Source organism: Leucopleurus acutus, assembly GCF_964270905.1.
Source record: "Leucopleurus acutus genome assembly, chromosome: 3".
Lineage (NCBI taxonomy): Eukaryota > Metazoa > Chordata > Mammalia > Artiodactyla > Delphinidae > Leucopleurus > Leucopleurus acutus.
In genome coordinates, this window is record NC_139145.1 from 93,023,809 (window position 1) to 93,045,997 (window position 22,189).

A 22,189-nucleotide genomic window follows, 5' to 3' on the forward strand; every position below is an offset into this window, starting at 1 on the left:
GACAACCTGGGAAAAAATGGACAAATTCTTATAAAAGCACAACCTTCCAAGACTGAACCAGGAAGAAATAGAAAATATACACAGACCAATCACAAGCACTGATATTGAAAGTGTGATTAAAAATCTTCCAACAAACAAAATCCCAGGACTAGATGGCTTCACAGGCGACTTCTATCAACATTTAGAGAAGAGCTAACACCCAACCTTCTCAAACTCTTTCAAAATATAGCAGAGAGAGGAACACTCCCAAACTCATTCTATGAGGCCACCATCACCCTGATACCAAAACCAGACAAAGACGTCACAGAAAAATAAAACTACAGGCCAATATCACTGATGAACATAGATTCAAAAATCCTCAACAGAATACTAGCAACAGAACCCAACAGCACATTAAACGGATCATACACCATGATCAAGTGGAGTTTATCCAAGGAATGCAAGGATTCTTCAATATACACAAATCAATCAATGTGATACACCATATTAACAAATTGAAGGATTAAAACCATATGATAACCTCAATAGATGTAGAAAAAGCTTTTGACAAAATTCAACACCCATTTATAAAATTCCTCCAGAAAGTAGTCATAGAGGGAACTTACCTCAACATAATAAAGACCATATATGACAAACCCACAGCCAACATCATTCTCAATGGTGAAAAACTGAAACCATTTCCACTAAGATCAGGAACAAGACAAGGTTGCCCACTCTCACCACTATTATTCAACATAGTTTTGGAACTTTTAGCCACAGCAATCAAGAAGAAAAGGAAAAAAAAAGGAATCCAAATCGGAAAAGAAGTAAAACTGTCACTGTTTGCAGATGACATGATACTATACGTAGAGAATTCTAAAGATGCCACCAGAAAACTACTAGAAATAATCAATGAAGTTGGTAGAGTAGCGGGACACAAAATTAATGCACAGAAATCTCTTGCATTCCTATACACTAATGATGAAAAATCTGAAAGAGAAATTAAGGAAACACTCCCATTTACCATTGCAACAAAAAGAATAAAATACCTAGGAACAAACCTACCTAAGGAGACAAAAGACCTGTATTCAGAAAACTATAAGACACTGATGAAAGAAATTAAAGATGATACCAACAGATGAAGAGATATACCATGTTCTTGGATTAGAAGAATCCACATTGTGAAAATGACTATAATACCCAAAGCAATCTACAGATTCAACGCAATCCCTATCAAGCTACCAAATGGCATTTTTCACAGAACTAGAACAAAAAATTTCACAATTTGTATGGAAACACAAAAGACCCCTAATAACCAAAGCAACCTTGAGAAAGCAGAACGGAGCTGGAGGAATCAGGCTCCCGGACTTTAGACTATGCTACAAAGCTACAGTAATCAAGACAGTATGATACTGGCACAAAAACAGAAATATAGATCAACGGAACAGGACAGAAAGCCCAGAGATAAACCCTCACCACCTATGGTCAACTAATCTATGTCAAAGGAGGCAAGGATATACAATGGAGAAAAAACAGTCTCTTCAATAAGTGGTGCTGGGAAAACTGGACAGCTCCATGTAAAAGAATGAAATTAGAACACTCCCTAACACCACACACAAAAATAAACTCAAAATGGATTAAAGACCTAAATGTAAGGCCAGACACAATCAAACTCTTATAAGAAAACATAGGCAGAACCCTCTATGACATAAATCGCAGCAAGATCTTTTTGACCGACCTCCTAGAGAAAGGGAAATAAAAACAAAAATAAACAGATGAGACCTAATGAAACTGAAAAGCATTTGCACAGCAAAGGAAACTATAAACAAGATGAAAAGACAACCCTCAGAATGGGAGAAAATATTTGCAAATGAAGCAACTGACAAAGGATTAATCTCCAAAATATACAAGCAGCTCATGCATCTCAATATCAAAAAAGAAAACAACCCAATCGAAAAATGGGCAGAAGACCTAAATATACATTTCTCCAAAGAATATATACAGATTGTCAACAAACACAAGAAAGGATGCTCAACATCACTCATCATTAGAGAAATGCAAATCAGAACTACAATGAGGTATCACCTCACACTGGTCAGAATGGCCATCATCAAAAAGTCTACAAACAATAAATGCTAGAGAGGGTGTGGAGAAAAGGGAACCCTCTTGCACTGTTGGTGGGAATGTAAATTGATGCAGCCACTATGGAGAACAGTTTGGAGGTTCCTTAAAAAGCTAAAAATAGAACTCCCACATGACCCAGCAATCCCACTATTGGGCATATACCCTGAGAAAACCATAATTCAAGAAGAGTAATGTACCACAATGTTCATTGCAACACTATTTACAATAGCCAGATCATGGAAACAACCTAAGTGTCCATCGACAGATGAATGGATAAAGAAGATGTGGCACATATATACAATGGAACATTACTCCACCATAAAAAGGAACGAAATTGAGTCAATTGTAGTGAGGTGAATGGACCTAGAGTCTGTCATACAGAGTGAAGTAAGTCAGAAAGAGAAAAACAAATATCGTATGCTAACACATATATATGGAATCTGAAAAGAAAAAGAAAAATGTTTCTGAAGAACCTAGGGGCAGGACAGGAATAAAGACGCAGCCATAAAGAATGGAATTGAGGACACGGGGTGGGGGGGAAGGGTAAGCTGGGACAAAGTGAGAGAGTGGCATGGACATATATACAAAACCAAATATAAAACTGATAGCTAGTGGGAAGCAGCTGCATAGCACAGGGAGACCAGCTTGGTGCTTTATGACCACCTAGAGGGTGGGATAGGGACGGTGGGAGGGAGATGCAAGAGGGAGGGGATATGGGGATATATGTGTATATATATAGCTGATTCACTCTGTTATACAGCAGAAACTAACACAACAATGTAAAGCAATTACACTCCAATAAAGATGTTAAAAACATACAATAAAAAACAAAAAAACAGTAATTCTGCAAAAATAGAACTAAAATCTTAACCTATATCATTTGAAATATGTGCCACTAATCAGGAATAACAATTTACGTTTCAAGGGAATTACCACTGTTACGTCAAGATTATTACGAAATATTTACTGGGTACCAGCACTGACAGGTATTTTATGTCATGGCTCCAGTTTGTGTTGCACGACTTAAGGAAACTATATAGAACCAGGTTTGTAGAACCAACAGCCCAAAGAAATTAGCAGTGGAGGTAAATAACACACATTCATATTCCAAAAGCAGTTAGACATTTTCTTAGAACAAACAAATATAAAATGGTAGACCCAACTAGGTGCTTGGGATTTAAATAAGACAAACGGATTCTTATTAGTAATACTTGCCTATCTCTTTATAGGAGTATTGACAAGAAATGTACCTTATTGTTGCTAAAGCATTTTAAAGATGAAATGTGCTCTATGACTACTAAGTACTACACAAATACTAACTGTTAAATGAGTAATCAGTTTTACTACTCTTTACTTGATTCTACTGAATTTAATATTTATTCCTAAATAGAGGAATTATGTGAATTATCTTTTTTTTTTTTTTTTTTTTTTGCGGTACGCGGGCCTCTCACCGTTGTGGCCTCTCCCGTTGCGGAGCACAGGCTACGGACGCGCAGGCTCAGCGGCCATGGCTCACGGGCCCAGCCGCTCCGCGGCATGTGGGATCTTCCCGGACCAGGGCACGAACCCGCGTCCCCTGCATCGGCAGGAGGACTCTCAACCACTGCGCCACCAGGGAAGCCCTATGTGAATTATCTTATTGGAAGATGATTCTTTTGAAAATCATTTTTTTTAGTTTTTGAAATGGAATTTTTAAAGTCAGTATATATGCATTAATTTTACTTTTTAAAAGTGTTGCTTCCCATTATGATGAATTTCTATTATCCTAAGACTAAATCTCTCAAACAGTGAAGAAGTCATGCAGATACCAAAACCTGGATTATTATACAAGTAACTCATGGCAATGTGTAAAATTCTAGTGATAAAGCAAACAATGTACTTTCAGTCCAGTAATTCCACCAAAAGACTGTTACCTCTTTTGAAATGACATATTCCTAAAGATTTGGTAAAAATAGAATCCAAACAGAAAAATAGGACCTTAAGTCTTTAAATATACTATTCATAAAAGTACAAAAGGTGTAGATTTAGTAGTGATTATTTATTGTTACTTAAAAATACATCAAGGTCAACATCAAACCTTTAAAAATTCCTTTAACAAAATAAAACTATAAAATAATCAGTGGTTCCTATAACAGCCCCGAGTTATATCAGAATATCCTTAAAAGAAGCTGGCCATTTTATCTTTCAATATGATTTTCAGGGAAATTTATGTCTCTATCAGTGCATTCAAAATTAATGGCCCATGCTTGACCGGCTGGTGATTTCCACTATCATAGTGGCCGGCAGATGACTGCTTCGTTGATTCAGGGATGGATACCAACTGGGAAGGCAGCTTCTAGATTGGTCACCCTGCCTTACATCTAGCAAAATACTGTACTGATTACTGCTCTTTTGGCATGGTGGAAATTGTATTCTATTTCATGATTTCTTCATCAATGATTAAAGAAAAGATAAGTTGAATGGCAGAGATGAAAGAATGATATTGTTAAATATGAGTGGAGTTATTCAAACATAATAGAAAAATATACTTTAAATTATTTGATCAGTTAAGTTAAGGTTAAAGAAATAAGGTAAAACTTCTTCCTCCATAAATAATAATATAGCACTAACATATGCTGTCTTTGTTCTAAGTAGGCCACAGATTTGTTTTAAGATATTTAAAAAAATACTATTAACCGTTTCATTCTGATTTAGCTGAATTAACATTTTAAGATGGCCTACTTTATTTCTTGCTCCTGAAACTTTGTAATTATCTCCTTCTCTTTTTATAAAATATCAAAAATTTTCTTGCTACCAAAGAGGTCAACATCTTTTATCAGTAAGTTTTATCTTAACCAAATGCTAATTTTCAAATCAGAAAAATAAATGGATTAAGCAGTATTAATTTGCCAAAAAGAATAAAACTGTGATAAAATTTCCCTTTCATTTTGATATTTAAATCACTATCAGTATTACATTATAATGAGATAAAGGTTCATTAAGGCAGCCTTTGTTATGTAAAAACACAACACACTAGAGGGGAAATTCATTATTGAGTTACAATTATCCTCCAAGGTATACAGCAAATGAGATATCATTAAAATATTTTAGTTTAATTATGCAATGTGTTCCAATACATAATCAAAATACATATGCACACAACCTAAGCATTTTACTCACTTCTGAAACCTGAATTTTTCTCCTAATGAGAAAGTCAACATTAATAAAATTATAGAAAAATTCTAAGGAGAAGCAATCACACTTTTATGCACATAAAACAGTATTTCCTAAACTAATTGGAGAGGGCATCTGATTACTGAGCAGAATTCTCCCCACACATACAGTTTCAGTTTCTCTCAATCCTTCATTCCTATTGCTCCACACCAATCCAATCAGTACATTATTCTGCTTTTTGCTTTCCCCCAAATGAAACCCGATATTTTGAGTTTCCTGTCCCCTCACATTTTCCCCACAAATTAATTTATTTGAATCTGAGACTTAATGGTAGTCAATGGTTACTCCTGCTTTTCTTTCTACCCGTACATTTCTTTTTTCTCTATTCTTCCTATCAAAATTTCCCAAGCGTATGATTTGTGTAGGGCACCGTATCTGCTGTAACAGAGACACACCTCAGCTGCCCGCAGCTGGGTGGCACAGGAGTACTGTGCACTCAATGGCCATGTGACTTCTTTTAACCAATGAAAGGGGGACAAAAGTGAATTGTGTCAATCCAAGCTGACGTTTCAAAAGGCACTGCTAGTTCACCACACTCAGTTTTCCTGTTTCTTTCTATGTTACCCGTGTGTCTTCTACTCAGTGACTGGTGATGTTCAGAGAGAGACTACTTCCATCAGCCTGAATCCAAACACTCCCTGAGGAAGGCAGAAGGCAAAAGAAGGAACAGTCCCCCTCACAGGGACCTGAATTTAGAAACTGTCCAAAGATGTACATGAAAAGACAATGTTAAAGGAGAAGAACTAGGTAACTCTAATGGGCAAATTTAATTACTTCCCAGCTACTCAGCGGGATGGAGGGTTATGAAGTTTATACGAGTTACAGAGAAAAAAGGTTGTGTATTTCAATATACACTCCCATGCCTACACCTACCCAAGGCATTATGTTTGTGAAAGCCTCATATTCATCTCCACTTAGGAAAAAAAGCTCCTTTTTCTTTTTTCTTTAAATCCAGTGAGAGTGGAGCATCATCCTACCTGTTCCAACATGACATACTCAATAAATATTAAGCAAATGCATGGGAGCAAGGGATGCAAAGAAATACATCACACAGTTCTCCAGGGTCTCACAGTAAAGTTTAAGAAGAACTATACATACCAAATTTGGATATATATAAAGTTTTAGAAAAAGAAACTTTTAAAAAAGAATTTTTAAATCAAAGTACTGTAGTATGTATACATAGTTAAAAGTCAAATAGTGCTAAGATCCTACAATGAAAACAGCAGTCTTTGCCCAACTACCACAAGTCCTACTCATCACATATAACACTTTGGCACTCTTTTAGCAGACTATTCTGGTATTTACCTTCATTTTTCCAAATGTTGATGTTCTCATTGACCAATTCACAGATCTATTCATTATCTATTGGCTTCCTACTTTCGAAGATGAGGACTAAGTCTCTTACAGCCCCCCTTCCAATCCCACTAGCTTTCCAAAAGACACGCCACAATTTTTAGTAAAATCAATATTTAAATTGTTAAAGCTATATAAACACTGTTTTCCACTGAACCAAGTAACTGTCTTATGATTGTTAACTTTCTTGTATACCTTTTTATTTTTATGGAGTTCAGGAACTAGAGCATGGTTCCTGAACCATGTGTGGAATATCTTTATTTTAGCATCATCCTTCATTGTGTTTGGCTGAATATAGATTTACAAGATGAAAATCACTTCTAAGAATTTAAAAGGTATTACTCCTCTATCTTCTTTCTTATAATCCTGTTGTTGAGAATTCAGGTACCATTCTGATTTTTTAGACTTTATTACTAATCTCTCTCAATACCTCCCCAGTCTGGAAGCTTTAAAATATTTCTCTTTAGCTTTCTGTTCTGAATTTTTACCGATGTTCCCTAATATGAGTCTTTTCTCATTCATTCTCCTGGGCACTGCTCATTCAACTTGCTAGGTCATTTTAATCTAAAGACTTATGAACTCCTATGTTGATAAATATTCTTAAATATTTCTTTGATAATTTCTTTTCTTCAATAATCTGGGGTTTTTTTAAAGAACTTTTTCTAGTTTCAACCTTTTCTATTTTCTCTTCCTTTCTACGCTGTTTGTTCCAGCTGAGTTCCTTTTTTTCTTTCTTTTTTTAAAAATTCTGTCTTTCAAGTTAGACATTTCCCTAAGTCCCCCATCCACCTGGGGGTTTTCAATTCTCTAGAGAAGAGTCACCCATATTCTGAAAGGGTGAAGTATGCTGCTAAAGTTCAGGGAGCAGGGCAGGGAGAGGGGGCCAGAGGAGACTCCCACACTATCCCCCGATTTTAGCGCCACACAGCATCCCTACTTTCCATGGCACTGGTATCACCAAGGCTTGAAGCTTTCATGTGGTTTTTGAAGCCGAACAGCTTGATTCTCATGGGTCTTTCCTCTCTAGGGCACTTATATGAAACAGCTCCTGCTGTACTAAGTCTGTTATCAGTCCTCTACTTTCCGCTTTCCGAATATATATTAATCTCTTACTCGCTGTGGAATCTCTCCTTTATATTTGCAAGTTTATAACTTTTACAATTCTTTTAACGTCCTTTTTAGAGGAGGTCAAGAGACAAAATCATGTACCCAATCTGCCACATTGAACCTGAAGTCCCAGAAATACAATTTTAAAGTGGATTATCTGCAGATTATCTAGTCCAATTTCCTCACTTAATAGCTGAGGAAAGAAACAAAGGTAGGTTAAATGCTCTGCTCAAAGTTCCTTCTCCAAATTCAGAGCAGAACCAGGGGTAACATGTCTCCTGCCTATCAGTCCAGTGTTTTGTTGACTCCTTTCTAAGGAGTCTTTCTAAGACTTTCGTTGACGTCTTTCTAAGAAAAGCATTTTGTTGGCCTTCTGGATGAGAGACAAGAAATACACCACTGAACCATCCATGAATCACATACTTAAAGGGAAAACTAATAACCAGGGAAGTATACACTGAATGCTGTGTGTCAGAAATAATAAGCAACACACGTTGAGAGAAGGGAAGATCCCTGAGGGTTAGGATGATTTCTAAAGGCTCCATGAAGCAGCTGAGATTTGTATTTGATCTTGCGGCAGGAACTCCAGGTAAGGGGCGACTAAGGGCAGTGTGCTGGCAGAGGATCTATACTGGGAGCAGTGAGGGACTGGTGCCTCACAGACTTTCACCAAGGCTGTTTTCATGAAAGGTAGAAACCTCTCCTGCAACGAGTCCCTTTCCCACCCCGTGTTCTGACAAGCACCCAGGATACGCAAAACACCAGAATCACTGCTTGCTCTTCTGGACTCTGTCCATCTGTACAAGTGAATAAGGTGATGTTGACTCTTACTCTCTGAAGTTTGTACTGTGGAATCAATGGATAGTTTTTCATTTTTTATTATAGTTACATTATCTGATAGCCATTTTCAGACTATTCAACCTGAAATTTATGACTCAGCTTCAATATTTCTAGGTATGACACTGTGTTTAAGGACTCAAACAGTACTTATAGGACAAAAATAGTACTAGATGAGGTAGAATTTTTTAAATTCAACTGAAAGGCAGCCAAAACATCCACAATTTGGCACTTTTCCTTCTTTCTATGTCATATGCCAAAAGAAAGCAGAAAGCAGGGATAAACACTTTTTAACAATCAATAAAGTTTAAAATAATGTATTCAATACTTCTCTCTCTTAGGAAAATAACTAAACATTTAACTCTAAATAGTAAGACAGTGGTAAAATGCAGCATCACTTATTTTTGTTGTTGGTATTTCAAGGCAGTTTTCATAACTAAAATATCACTAAACCTCCACTGCTCCCTGACCTTGGCATATACACTGTCTCCTTCAATGGAAAAGGGCTAGTTTCTACTTAATTTCGTCAACCTAAGTATAAAGGTGTGACTGGATTTTTCATAATAAAACAATGCTTTCAATTAATGAGGCATAAACAAACAAAAAGCACTTACTCTTTGGCAAAACATTTCCATACACTTTCAACTTTTTTGCTTATCTAGTTCCATTGAAATTGTAAGAATATTTAAGGATTTTAAATATGTGTGCTTTAACCATTTGTCCAGAACTGCAGTGGGGGGGACTTCCCTGGTGGCACAGTGGTTAAGAATCCACCTGCCAATGCAGGGGACATGGGTTCGATCCCTAGTCCAGGAAGATCCCACATGCCTTGGAGCAACTAAGCCCGTGCGCCACAACTATTGAAGCCCGTGTGCCTAGAGCCCGTGCTCCACAACCAGAGAAGCCACCACAATGAGAAGCCCATGCACCGCAATGAAGAGTAGCCCCTGTTACGTAGAATACAATTAGACTGTATTCAGATGAAACTATAATTTAATTGAGAGGAAGAAAGAGAGAGATTTTTCAAATTCCTTTAGATTTAGTAATAGCAGTAGACCTGAGTATCCTATAACTGTGGATTCACTAGTGGTCAAGAAACATTCTTGAATTTGCTCTTGAAGCAAGCTAATTCAAGTCTATGTATCATGTCCAAGCTTGCTCTGCCACAGAATTTTCCACCACTCACTCTCATTACAAGCATTTAAAGGAGAAAAACAAAACCTATTCTTGTCCTCTTTACCTCAAAGGGATTCTGGGAGGACAAAGGAAGACAACAACCATGAAAGAGCTCTGCATATTTTACTTTTAAAAACTTACTCCCTTGAGGATCAATCATAAGGAGAGAAACTGCTCTAAAAAGACCAATATACTCTAGCATCAATCTTGCAGTGTCAAAATCTGGTCTGTGTCCACCCGCTGAGCTACTCCAGCACTTTTAAAAGGTCAAAAAGCAAACTAGGAGATAGGAATATCTTGGAGGCTGTTTTCGAAGCAAAATTAGACTAGGTAAGCAAAATCAAAAGCTTGCTTAGCCCAAGAATCCTCTGACTATAGATCTTATATCAATGCTTGAGTCCAGACCTACTCAGTCAAAAACTGATGGGAACGGTACAAGGAACGTATGATTTTAAAGTTCTTCAGGTTAAGAACCTCTGCTCTCCAGGTCATTGTTCTTACTGAAGCCTATCTGCTCAGGTCTAGATGGGTCAGGTCAGAGGCAAAATCAGGAAGCTGTTTCCAGCAGAAAGTCTTCGGGGTTTAGGTCACTTTGGGTCTTCCGAAATCTGAGTTTAATTCCTGCAACCCCATAACACAATGTTGTTCAAATTCTAGAATCATCCAGACCTTAAAATGCAGATTCCAGGGTCCACATTTAGTGGACACATTTAGATTCCAATTCAGTAACTTTGGTGAAGGCCCTGGAATATATATTTTCTATTGCAGGTTGGGTGAAGATCAATTTAAAAAACGATGGCCTAGGAGTTTTGATCACTCTGCAACAGGCAGAGCATTCCAGGGTTTTGCAGAAGTCTGACCATCATCTTAAATTTGATGCATAATGATCCATTCTAGTGACCAGATCCCCAAACCAACAGGATCTCCTCAAGGTCATTTGGGACCAAAGTATAACTACTATTCCCAGGTACCTCTCCCTCCCTGATCTTCCTTCCCTGGGTCTTCATTTTCTTGTGCCAACTACATCTACACCGGTCTACAACACAGGGTGTATGTACTGAAGAACAATTTCATTTGCACTCATCTAGGATTCTGTATCTTGTTTCTAAATGTGGTATCTGGATGAGAATAAAAGGCTCAGAGGCTACCATGAGGGCATAGGTGGGGTTTTGATGTATAAGGGAAACGAGATATAGCCGGATAGTGTTCCAGTCACAGTCCTCTGCCCCCACCCCCATCCCCTTCCAACAATGAAACACTAAAATCTCTCAATGTTAGTGGCTGCGAATGAAACAGAACAATATGACAAGAGAAGGCCTCCTGAGCACACGGTAAGTGCACTTCAGTTCTCCCTGACCCCTCCTTAGTCCAGACCACAGTATGTTCAAGGATGCATACGGCCTCTACAACCATCTCCTTGGCAAGAGCAGAAGCTTCATATGGCCTAAAAGGAACATGAAATGTCAGGGGTGTCCCACCTTGCACAATTACAAAAAAACCCCACTATTTGTTTTGCACAACTTTGCTCATTTTCCATGCAATATGTTTATTCCCAGAAGGCAGAAAACTCTTCTATTAGTTGAGTGATAATAAGGTAAACCTGGATAATTACCTAACCATCTAAAAATGTTAAAAACAAATCAACGTATATCCAAATATAAGTTATGATAGCTGATAAACACAGAATATGCAGACAATTGACAAAGGACTTGTTAACTAGAAGCCAATTTACATATGTCTACTCTGAATCCAATAGTTTTTTTTCTGGAAAATAATATGTTCATTAATGACTTTCATTTGATAAAAATGTGTTCAAATTTCTATTCAAAACCAAAACTATTTTAAGGTGAAGAAAACTTTCTGAAACTGAATGACTGAAAATAGAACCCAAAAGAATTATTATGCATAAAAGTGCTAAATGTCTTTAGTGTAGCATCTACACCATCAATGAACTACACAAATAGCACTAATTTTCACAAAGGTATACAGTGTTAATTCTCAGCTTTGGGAGTTGGTGAAGACATCACACATTTGTGCTCAAGAAAAATGCCTCTAAAACGTAATAATGGCCTCTCTCTTCCTACCATCTTAAGGTTCCTGCTGCTAGTTATTACTAGGCCTGGTTTTCTTGACTATTTCTGTTATCACAACAGTTCAACAAGAGTAACTGGCTTTTTGGTACTTTGTCAAAATCCTTTGACGTATTGCCAGTGCCATCTGTACAAAAAGGGTCCTTGGCAAAACAAATAAGCTATAGACTAGGAACAAAATGGTCAGTACAATAATCTACTTATATGTTAGTCTTGATAGTAATTAACTGGTTGCTGGCCAACTGCGACTGACTAATTCAATTACCTGCCTGATGATAATGAAGGTGGTATATCCTTACTTCTCCCCTCACCTTCACCTTCATTATCAATGCCCTGCCTTCAAAACATATCTATGCACATAATGTGGACCTGTTAAATTTGTTATGTTCCATGGTCCATGACTACAAGTCTAACCACCACCAAGTACTTCAAAACATAAGCCCTGGCTTACAAGAGGGATTTAATAAAAGCATGTGCTTGGATCAGACACTCATCAATCAATCACCATTTCTAGAAAAGTAAACAGTGGCACACACTCACTGTGCATCAACAGCTACCAAATGTATATACAATGGGCAACATCAACGATATCTCCTAAGAGCCCTGGGGTCCCTTCCAGCTAAGATCCATGATTTTGATTCTGTGGCTCCAGGCAAACAGTTAAAGCTCTAGAAATGTATATCTCTGCCATGGTCATAACATATAAATCAGACAACAGGACTGGAAGACTTTTTATTACAGCATAATAATGGCTCTCATTTCTTGAGCACGGACCATGTGGTGATGTTCTGCTTCTTCCTTTTTCACTGCTATATCCCTAACATCCAAAACAATGTCAAACAGAGAGCAGGTGCTCAGAAATATTTGTTGAATGAATGGATGGGTGGATGGATGATTGCTTTATTGCCTGACAACATCCTATCAGTTAGGTTTTATTATTATCCTTATTATCGAAATGAGAAAACTGATGCATATATGGTTAACTGACATGTCCCAGGTTACTTAGCTATTAAAAGAAAAAGCCAGGATTTGAAACCAGATTTTATAGGACCAAGTTCTATAAAATGCCAGAGTCTGCCCACTAAACCCACCACATGCACCACTTCTCATAGTGATAGGCCAGCAGAGGGGACTCCTCTCCTCCCTTTCCCAAACGAAAGCTCTTGTTCCTACTGCTCTGAATCACCAGGACACTTTATTTGCACTTCCCTTAGGGGTCTGGTCAATTTCTTCTTTATTTTATTGAAAGAAAGGAGAACTACCATTTACTAATTACCCATCGAGTTCCAAGCACCATGTGGGTACCTTATTCATACCTTGTCATGATCTACTGGCTAGGCATTTTGCTTTATCTCCCATTTCACTTCATGAACGAAGAAAATGAGAGTAAAATCTTTTGTCAGTATTTCCCAAACTTGCCCAATAATAATCTGGGGCGGGGGGGGTGCTTAAAATAGTAGCAGGCCCTATTCCAAATCTTTTGACTCAGAATGTTCCAGAAAGGAGCCTGGATTTGTCTGACTCCCAAGCTAAGGGTTAACCCTTTAGGGCAGGACCCATGTGTTTGGCATCTTTGTTCCCTTCACTGTACATACGAGGCCCCAAAAGTGTCTCATCTTTCTAAAACGCAACAGTTTATAAAGTACATTCACACGATCCCCCCAAAATAGTCATAAGAAGCAAGCATAACAGATCTCAGTACCCTCCTCTTATAGATGGGAAACATAAAGAGAAATCAAGTTCTACGGCTCCTGGCTAAAAGAAACAAAAGAGGGGGAAAAAAGAAGGTTATGTGGAGAGAGAAAGACAGATGATGATTCAAAAAAATTTACCCAGTTCTTCTTCTCTTCGGGTATAGCTTTCTTTTGATACCCCCAGCAGGAAATCACTCTATATATTCTGCAAATCCCAGCATGACGCAAGAGGTCTGTCAGGAGGATCACACAGGCTATTTGTAATAGGTCCCTCAAAAATAGTATTTTTCATTGGTAATAATCAATAAAATCTTCACCATATTCTTATTCTCCCTATTACAGAACCGGTATTCTCTAAGATAAATTCTCAGAATAGGGCATCATGAGAGAATTTATAGGATGTGGTATGTATTTAAAGAAAAAAAACTCTGTAATTCTCTGACCAATTTCAGCTTTGAGTTTCTTTAGGATTTCCACTTAAGTAAGTTTTCCTAGAAAAATTTTTCCCCTTATCATCTAAAGCACTCTCACTGGAATAGTCTTAGGAAGTAGTTCAGAGAGTTGAATGATATTAACCTAAATGTAATTTTACTATCTTTAGCTCACTCAAGTAGATAAATTTTCACAGCACAAGGGGTAAAAAATCCAATTTCCTTTTAAATTTTATTGCAAGTTTCCCCCAAATAAACAAAGAATTGAGCACCTTGCACCAACCAAAAAGGAAAAAAAAAAGATTTTATAATAAGCCCAGTGAGAGCATGCCCATTCCAAAAAGTGAACTTGCTCTCCTTATTTGGCAAGGAAACCCTGAGAGGGAAAACAACCCTAGAATTTGGAGAAGGGTTTCCTAATATGAAGTGAGATGCTGTGCCCTAAAATCTGAGAACCTTATACCCTTTGAGTGAAGGTTAAGTAAAACTGTGTTTAGGAGCTCAGTAAAGTGGGACTTGGGAGAAAAAGGATCGTCTACCTCTGAGTGATGGAATCAGAGCAACAAAACCAAACACAACCTTTCACCCTTGAAAGATGTGCCCCATGTTAAGGTGGGACCCCACTCCCCAGCCATAGCTAATTGGCCACTTGACTTAACCGTGCCAATCCAAATCTCTCTTCCTGGGAATTTGAAATTGGGAAAATGAGAAGATAGCTGAGTTGAAATTCACATAGAATTAGAGCCAAACTGACATAGGGTAACTCCAAGCAAAGCCAGGAACAAGCTGAAATGACAAAAGGGTAGAGAAGCTAAAACATCACTTTTCAAATGAAAAGAATGGAGCAGACACAGAGAGAAGTGATAGAAACCAGGCATCACCACATGAGCAGCCCTGGTTCCTGACTGTCCTCTTCTATCCCCAAAGTCCTAGCTATATTTACTGACCTATTTGGGAATATCCGTGGAGTGGTCTGCTCTGTCGTTTATATAAATGTTTTTATTTGCGATAATTTGAGTGGGTTCCTATGCCCTGAAACCAAACAGCTTTGACTAAGACAGGCAGCTTCATGGAAGAAGTGACATCTGAGCTAAATATCAGGTGTTCACCAGGTGGCCAATGGAGAGACAGCATCCCAACTAGAGGAAACAGCTTAGAGGTCAATCTTGAGGAAGGAGAAAGCAAGTTGAGTTCTAAGGACTACAAGTACAGCCAGGAACACTGGAAGGGGGAGGGGCAGGAATGAGGCTGAAGAGAAAGGCAGGAGCCAATGCACAAAGGACCTGTAATCCATGCCAAGGTATTTAGCCTTTATCCCGTAGCTGATGGGATCAGAGGTGTATTGTAGGAGATCATTCTGGCTGTGATGTGGAGGCTGAATGCAGGAGGCTGGGGGCAAGACTGGAGGCAGGAGGCCAGTGAGAAAGCGAGCTTCTCAAGGAGAGATTTGTGTGTCATTAGTTCCACCATCAGAGACTATTCAAAGGGAAGAAAAAAACAAAAACAGCAACAACTTGGTCCTAAGAAGCAAGTCAGCACAACACCCTGTGAAATGAGAGCTTTGCAGTTTGGCCAATGGCAGAGCTGTACATCATTCCACTTTTCATGCCTGATGTTTTAAAGAAGCAATGACAGCCTAAGGGCTTGTTGACCCATGAGCAAACCCACCAGAAAATGTGACCCAGAACATGATAAAATACAGATCACAAAAGAAGCTCACATTGTGAAATACCACACAATTTCACACTTCATTTCCCCAGTTCGCATACTCATTTATTAATTTCCCATCATAATATAAAGCCATATCAAGCTTTAGTTACTTCAGGAAACATGGCACCTTTCATAAAGCCTGATAAAAGCATTAATAATTAAAGGATGACTTTGAAAGAAGGGCATCTAAACCTCTCTGGCACAATGTTTTTGTTCTATTCAGAAATACAAAAGGGAAACCTGCATACCCCTGAATAAATGGAAGCTGTGGATGTTCTGATCTTAATTAGTTTAGATAACAGGACAAATCAAATCCCCAAATACTTAAATGGATGGAAATGGAGCTGTCAGGCCTGATGACAGTGTAGGCTGTGGTCACAATAAACTTCCTACCTTATCAGTAATTTCTCTTACACATGAATGAAGAAAGTAGACATCGCATGCACGACAAACAGCTGTTATAATTGCAGCTGACTGCAAAGCACCACTTTAACTTTTTATACTTTGACTCTAGTTATTCTCTTTCCACTCAAAATGCCTGTCAACTGTCTTCACTTATGGATGAGATGGCCAGGCTTAAGCTACACTCCAACAATGGATCCCTTTCTCTCTCATTCCATTTGCTGTTGGAGTGCAGGATCCTAACCACATCTGAAATGCTGTTTGTTGTAAGGCATTCTTTTAGTTACAAACAGCTATGTTAGAAGTCCCTTTCATCCTTGCTGCTCAGTGAGTGGTCCACGGATCACAGCTTTAGCATCACCTGGGAGGTTATTAGAAACAGGCAGTCTCGGGCCCCATCCAAGACTGAATTAGAATCTGCATTTTATCAAAATCTCCAGGTGGTCTTGTGATGATGAGAGGCACTGCCAGATATTTTTGGAAAACACAGTTGAGAAGAGTTTGACTAGAACCTAAGATCGGATCTCAATTTTCTTTGCTAGTCTGGAGAAGTGGCTTCCAAAGCCTGCATGTAAAAATTACTGCCATTTACCTTGAGTGGGACCTTCCAGGAAGATGGCAAGTGCTGTGCAAATACAGACAAGCCTGAAAGTCAGAGAGACCTGAGTTCAAATCTAAGCTCTGCTACTCATAGGCTGTGGGACTCTGGGCAAGTTACCTAAACACACTGTTGAGTCTTTTGTCCCTTTTCACTTAGTTGAGAAAAAACCACTAGGTTTTTGTTTGCTATTGTTCCTTTTTTTTTTTAAGATCACTGTAGACTCACTTATACAGAGTTCCTATATACCTTTCACCCAGTTTCCCCTGATGCAAAACTCTAATACAATAGTACAACAAGGAAATATGTTCTCCCTCTCTTATAAGTTTGTCATTTCAAGCATGTTATAACAGCAGGATCTTATAGTGGGTAATCTTCTAGACTGGCTTTTCACTTAGCATAATGCCCTTGGGATCCATCCAAGGTGTTTCATGTAACAATAGTTCATTCTTTTGTACTGCTGAGTCTTATTTCATAGTATAGATGTACTACAGTTTGTATAACTATTCACCTTTCGCAGGACATTTACATTGTTTCCAGTTTTAGGCTTCTACAAATAATGCTGCTATGAGTAAGCATGTACAGGTTTTTGTGTGAACATAAATTTCTATTTCTCTGGGATAAATGCTCAAGAATGTAATAACAGGGTCACATGATAATTTTGTGAAAATGTCCTGCTCTTTCCCAAAGTGACTACACCACTTTACATTCCCACTAGCAATGTAACAGTGATCCAGTTCTCCACATCCCTACCAATATTTGACGTTATCACTAATTTTTAATTTTAGCCAGTGTGATAGGTATGTAGTATTTTCTCATTGTGCTTTTAATTTGCATTTCCCAAGTGGGTAGTGATGTTGAGCATCTTTTCATGTGCTTATCTGCCATCTATCTTTTCAGTGAAATGTCCATTCATGTCTTTTTTCCATTCTCTAGTTGGATTGCTTGTTTTAACCACAATTTTGTAAGCTTTTGTGAATTTGAGAGCTCGTCAGATAATGTGGTTTGCAGATATTTTCTTCCAGTATGTAGCATGTCTTTACATCTTCTTCACAGGGAGTTTCGTGGAGCAAAGTTTTTAGATTTGATGAGGTCCAATTTATCAATTTTTCCTTTATGGATTGTGATTTTAATGTCAAGTCTAAGAACTTTTTGCCTAGTTCTGAAGATTTTCTCATTTTTCGCTAAGTTTTCGAGTTTTATGTCTTACATTTAACTCTGTGATACATTTTGAGTTAATTTTTGTATAAGGTGTGAGGTTTAGGTTTTTATTTTTTATTTTATTGCTTTTGAATGCCCATTTGCTTGGACCATTCATTTTGAGATGCACCCTAACTTAACAGTAACTTTGCAAAGAGAAAAAATCAAGTCATCACACTAATTGTACATATCAAATATAAGAAACCACAGTTCTAGAAACTAGAACCACCTAAAACCTAGTATCACTATGCATATCCAATGGAGAAATTATGTCTGGCTCAGAGTCTGACTCATAAAAGTCATTCAATAAGCCTGTGCATTAATTGTTTGCTTTTTCTCACATTTGTAATTTAATAAATAATGACTAAATCATTACATTGTTGTTGTTGCCTTAAAATAACATAGCAATACTTGGAGTAAATTGTGGCAGACCACATCACACAACACTCCACATCAATCCCATTTACTTAAATAAAGTAACTTCTTTTAAAAAATTTACATGTGTTCTTTAGTCCCTTTCAATGCATTTACATATATGTGAATATACATATACATAAATTTAGGTTGTATTTTGTGAAATCAAATGATCAATATTTTACCCTCTGTGTTTTTCTCCCATTTTTAAGTCCTTCCCCCACCCTGAGGATAGTTGAATCATGACTTAATTTTTGTCAGTAATTTTTTAATCCATCAGGAATATATTTTTGTGTATTGCATGCAAGAGGAGTCAAGTTTTATTTTTCACAAATAATTACCCAATTTGGGGTATGAATGAATGAAATCTTATCTAGACAGTCTTGACACATGCTATTGTACCTATATAAATTTAAGCATATTTTCCAGATGTTTATTCTTTTTCATTGACTTAACTATCATTTTTATTGTCAGATTTTAACTTTAGATATCTGACAGTTCAAGTTCTCCTTGTCTTATTTGTCAATATTTTGTTAGATACTATTATTTCTGTTTATTTTTCAAGACAAATTAATAAATCTATATTTTCAAGTTCAAAAAAACAGTCCTAATGAGTTTCTGATTATGAGCAAATTTATAAATACTAAAAAGGACATGCTCTATATTTTTGCAACTGTTCATTTACACTCCTTAGTAAAGTCATGAAAAGCAGATTAAGAGAAATGGTTGAGAACATTCTCTAAACTTACTTTAAGCATTAAAATTCTCTTTTAACCTTTAAAGAGCTTTAAGTTTTTACATACACACAACAAAACTGACAGTCTTCAAAGGACAGAAGAACCATGGACTGTGCATGTTCTGATAAGTACTTAGTTCTGATTAAAAAAAAGAAAAGAGGAAATAATGATCCTTATGCTACAACGTGGAGAAACAACACTGTGTGTGTGTGTGTGTGTGTGTGTGTGTGTTTGTACGAGTTTGAGGGTGAGCAGGTGGAGAGAGTAGAAAAGGCAAGCCTTGCTTCTGGGCCCTAGAATATATAAATAAACAGTATGTTATTACTCCAAGTGCAGAGGACAACTGTCATAATAAGTGCAAATTGAAACCATTTAATCTGGGAAAAAGAGATCGTATAAACCCAGTAATTATGCTGAGTACAATTCGTTAGCATGAGTTGCCCGAAACAATTAGGTAATTTCACTCTAAATAACTGAATTTTAATGAAGCTTATTGTGTGTTATTTCTTATTTCTATCCTAGTTTGTTTACTATTCACAATGACAAAATTGTCTTAAAAAAAAAAACAGCTCAATGACAGACACTATTCCTATACTGAAAGGGACAAGGTAAAATCAAGTAAAGAATATGTTTCTTCTAACTTTCCAACAATTAAACTAGTTTAATTATTAAGTGAAAATGTGCTCCTGTAAAAAAAACCACTAGCCTTATAATATCCCTTCCCCCTACCACCTTCATCACAAGAATCTAATTTTTAGTTGGTCATAATGCTGCTCAATTAAAGGACAACATGGCCCAGCCTCAACTGCAGATGGGTAAAGCCATGTTGCAAAGTTTGGTTGTGTGCCCCATTTCTGCCCCTTCTTCACTTTTGCTGGTTAAAAGGGGCATATGCTGACTGGAGGCTCAACAGCTGTACTGGACCAAAAGGACAGGGGTTATACTGTAAAGATAAAAGGATGCTGAGCCAGAAGGAGTCTGGGTCCTTGATGAATATAAGGAAAAGCCATACCACCTTATCTCCAAAATTCTTTCATTTGTGATAGCAATTAAGTTCTATCTTATTCAAGATATTTCACATATTTTGTTATATGCCGCTGAACCCAATACCAAATTAAATAGCACTACTGCTGCCCAGGAAGATCAAAGACTGTGGAACCCAATGTATTAAACTACTCTTATACAGAAATTTCTTTTTAAGTTTTCATTGTTATAAAGATTCGCTATGTCCAAGTCAATACATTTTAATTTTATGTCAAAAATTTCCAGCAAAATAGACAATTATTTTCTCTATACTTTGATTTATCCATCAATATCAACACTTCTGAATACAAACAAAGAATATACAGTCATTCCCCAGAATCCACAGGGGATTGGTTCAAGACCCCCATGGATACCAACGTATACGTCCACTACATTTTCTGTTGATCTATATTTTTTCATTAATTTATGAGATCTTTACTCTTTCATTTAGAATCCTTACTGTCTTCAAATGTTATCATGCAAGTTCACATAAAATCTTCTAATATATCGACCCAAATAATAACACTTCTCAACTATGCCATAATATGTAGAGTTGTTTCCTTAAAAATACTGCCATAAACCAATTTTTTCCGTATTTTTGTGGTTATTATTTAATGTCAAACTCTCTCCTAAAAACTTTCATCCTTTAATCCTGCTGTTTGACTTCCAAATCTATGAAATAGAAAGGTACTATAGACAGAAAGTATATGTCCCCCCAAAATTCATATGTTTAAATCCTAATCCCCAATGTGATGGTATTTGGAGGTGGGATCTCGGGTAGACAATTAGGTCTTGAGAGCAGAGCCCTCATGAATGAGATTAGTGTTCTAATAAAGGAGGCACTAGAGAGCTCCCTCACTCCTTCCTCCATGTGAGGATGAATGTGAAGATGGCCATCTATGAATCAACAAGTAGGTTCTCACCAAATCCACTGGAACCTTGATCTTGGACCACTTGCCTCCAGAACTGTGAGAAACACATATTTGTTTATAAGCCATACAATCAATGGTATTCTGTTACAGCAGCCCAACTGGACTAAGACAAGAGGATTATGATCAATTTTCTTATACTATTCTGCGTTTATTCTGGAGATTCTCATTCCTCACTCCCATCTATAAATTAAAGGAAATCTGTATTAATTACACTTACAGTTGCACAAAAATCAAGAAGGACATTAACTCTAGATCAAAAATGTCTCTTGTCCTTTAGCAATTCCTTTTTGGAGCCAAAAGAGTTGATGAAGTGTTTGTGGATGTTTCTGACAGACAGAAACGAGGCTGTTATGATCACTTAAAATAGTTAAAAGGTACTTATATTCGAGATTCACCTTCCTTTTTAAGTTTCAGGTTTAGTATTTGGTTTAGGATGCTACATCTAAGAAAGTAGATTCATTTGTCTAGTTACAGATAAGTGTGGCTGTGAGACTCTGGAAGGGAGAAAAGTAATAAGTGGGGAGTACACCAATCATTTATTTTATAAATATTCATTTGTTCAATAAATAATTTATAGGGGTTTAAAATATATCATTGGCAAAATACATAAAGATCCTGGCCCTCATTAAGCTTATATTCCAGCAGGAAAATGGACAATAAACATACCTAAGTCAATAACATAGTATGTTAAAAGGTGATAATCATCATGGAAAAAAGAAAAAGGGAAGAAGAGTAATGGAGAGATGGACAGCTGGGTGAGGTGTGGGGTAAGTTTCAAGCCTGTAAGGGGGACATTTGACTAAGACTCATAGGTAGTTAGGGAATGGGCACAGTGGGTATCTGTAGACGTCTCCAGGTAGATAAAAGAGCTGGAGCTAAGCAGCTACAAGGAGGCGAATGCGGTTGAACCAAGAAGGGGGAGCAGATCGGGCAGGTAATGGAGAATGGATTGTAGATACTTGTAGGTCACTCACTGTAGAGACTTTGGTTTGTTCCCTGAGTCAAATGGAGAGTCACCGCAGAGTCTGGGAAGAATGGTGTGATTGGGTTTCTATTTTAAAAAGATCACTTTGGCTTCCTTATTGAGAATGGACCTGGGGGAAGGGAAGGGAAAGGGTTTATACCCTTCCTGCTTAGACAAGGAAATTATATGATATTGTTGTTTTCTG

The 22,189-nt window shown here is 37.3% G+C and overlaps 1 protein-coding gene across 4 annotated transcripts in view; it reads right to left on the bottom strand.

Moving 5' to 3' along the window:
• PAM (peptidylglycine alpha-amidating monooxygenase) overlaps positions 1–22,189 on the bottom strand; it is a 284,680-nt gene that overhangs the window by 163,563 nt on the left and 98,928 nt on the right. The gene's annotated exons all lie outside the window — the stretch shown is intronic.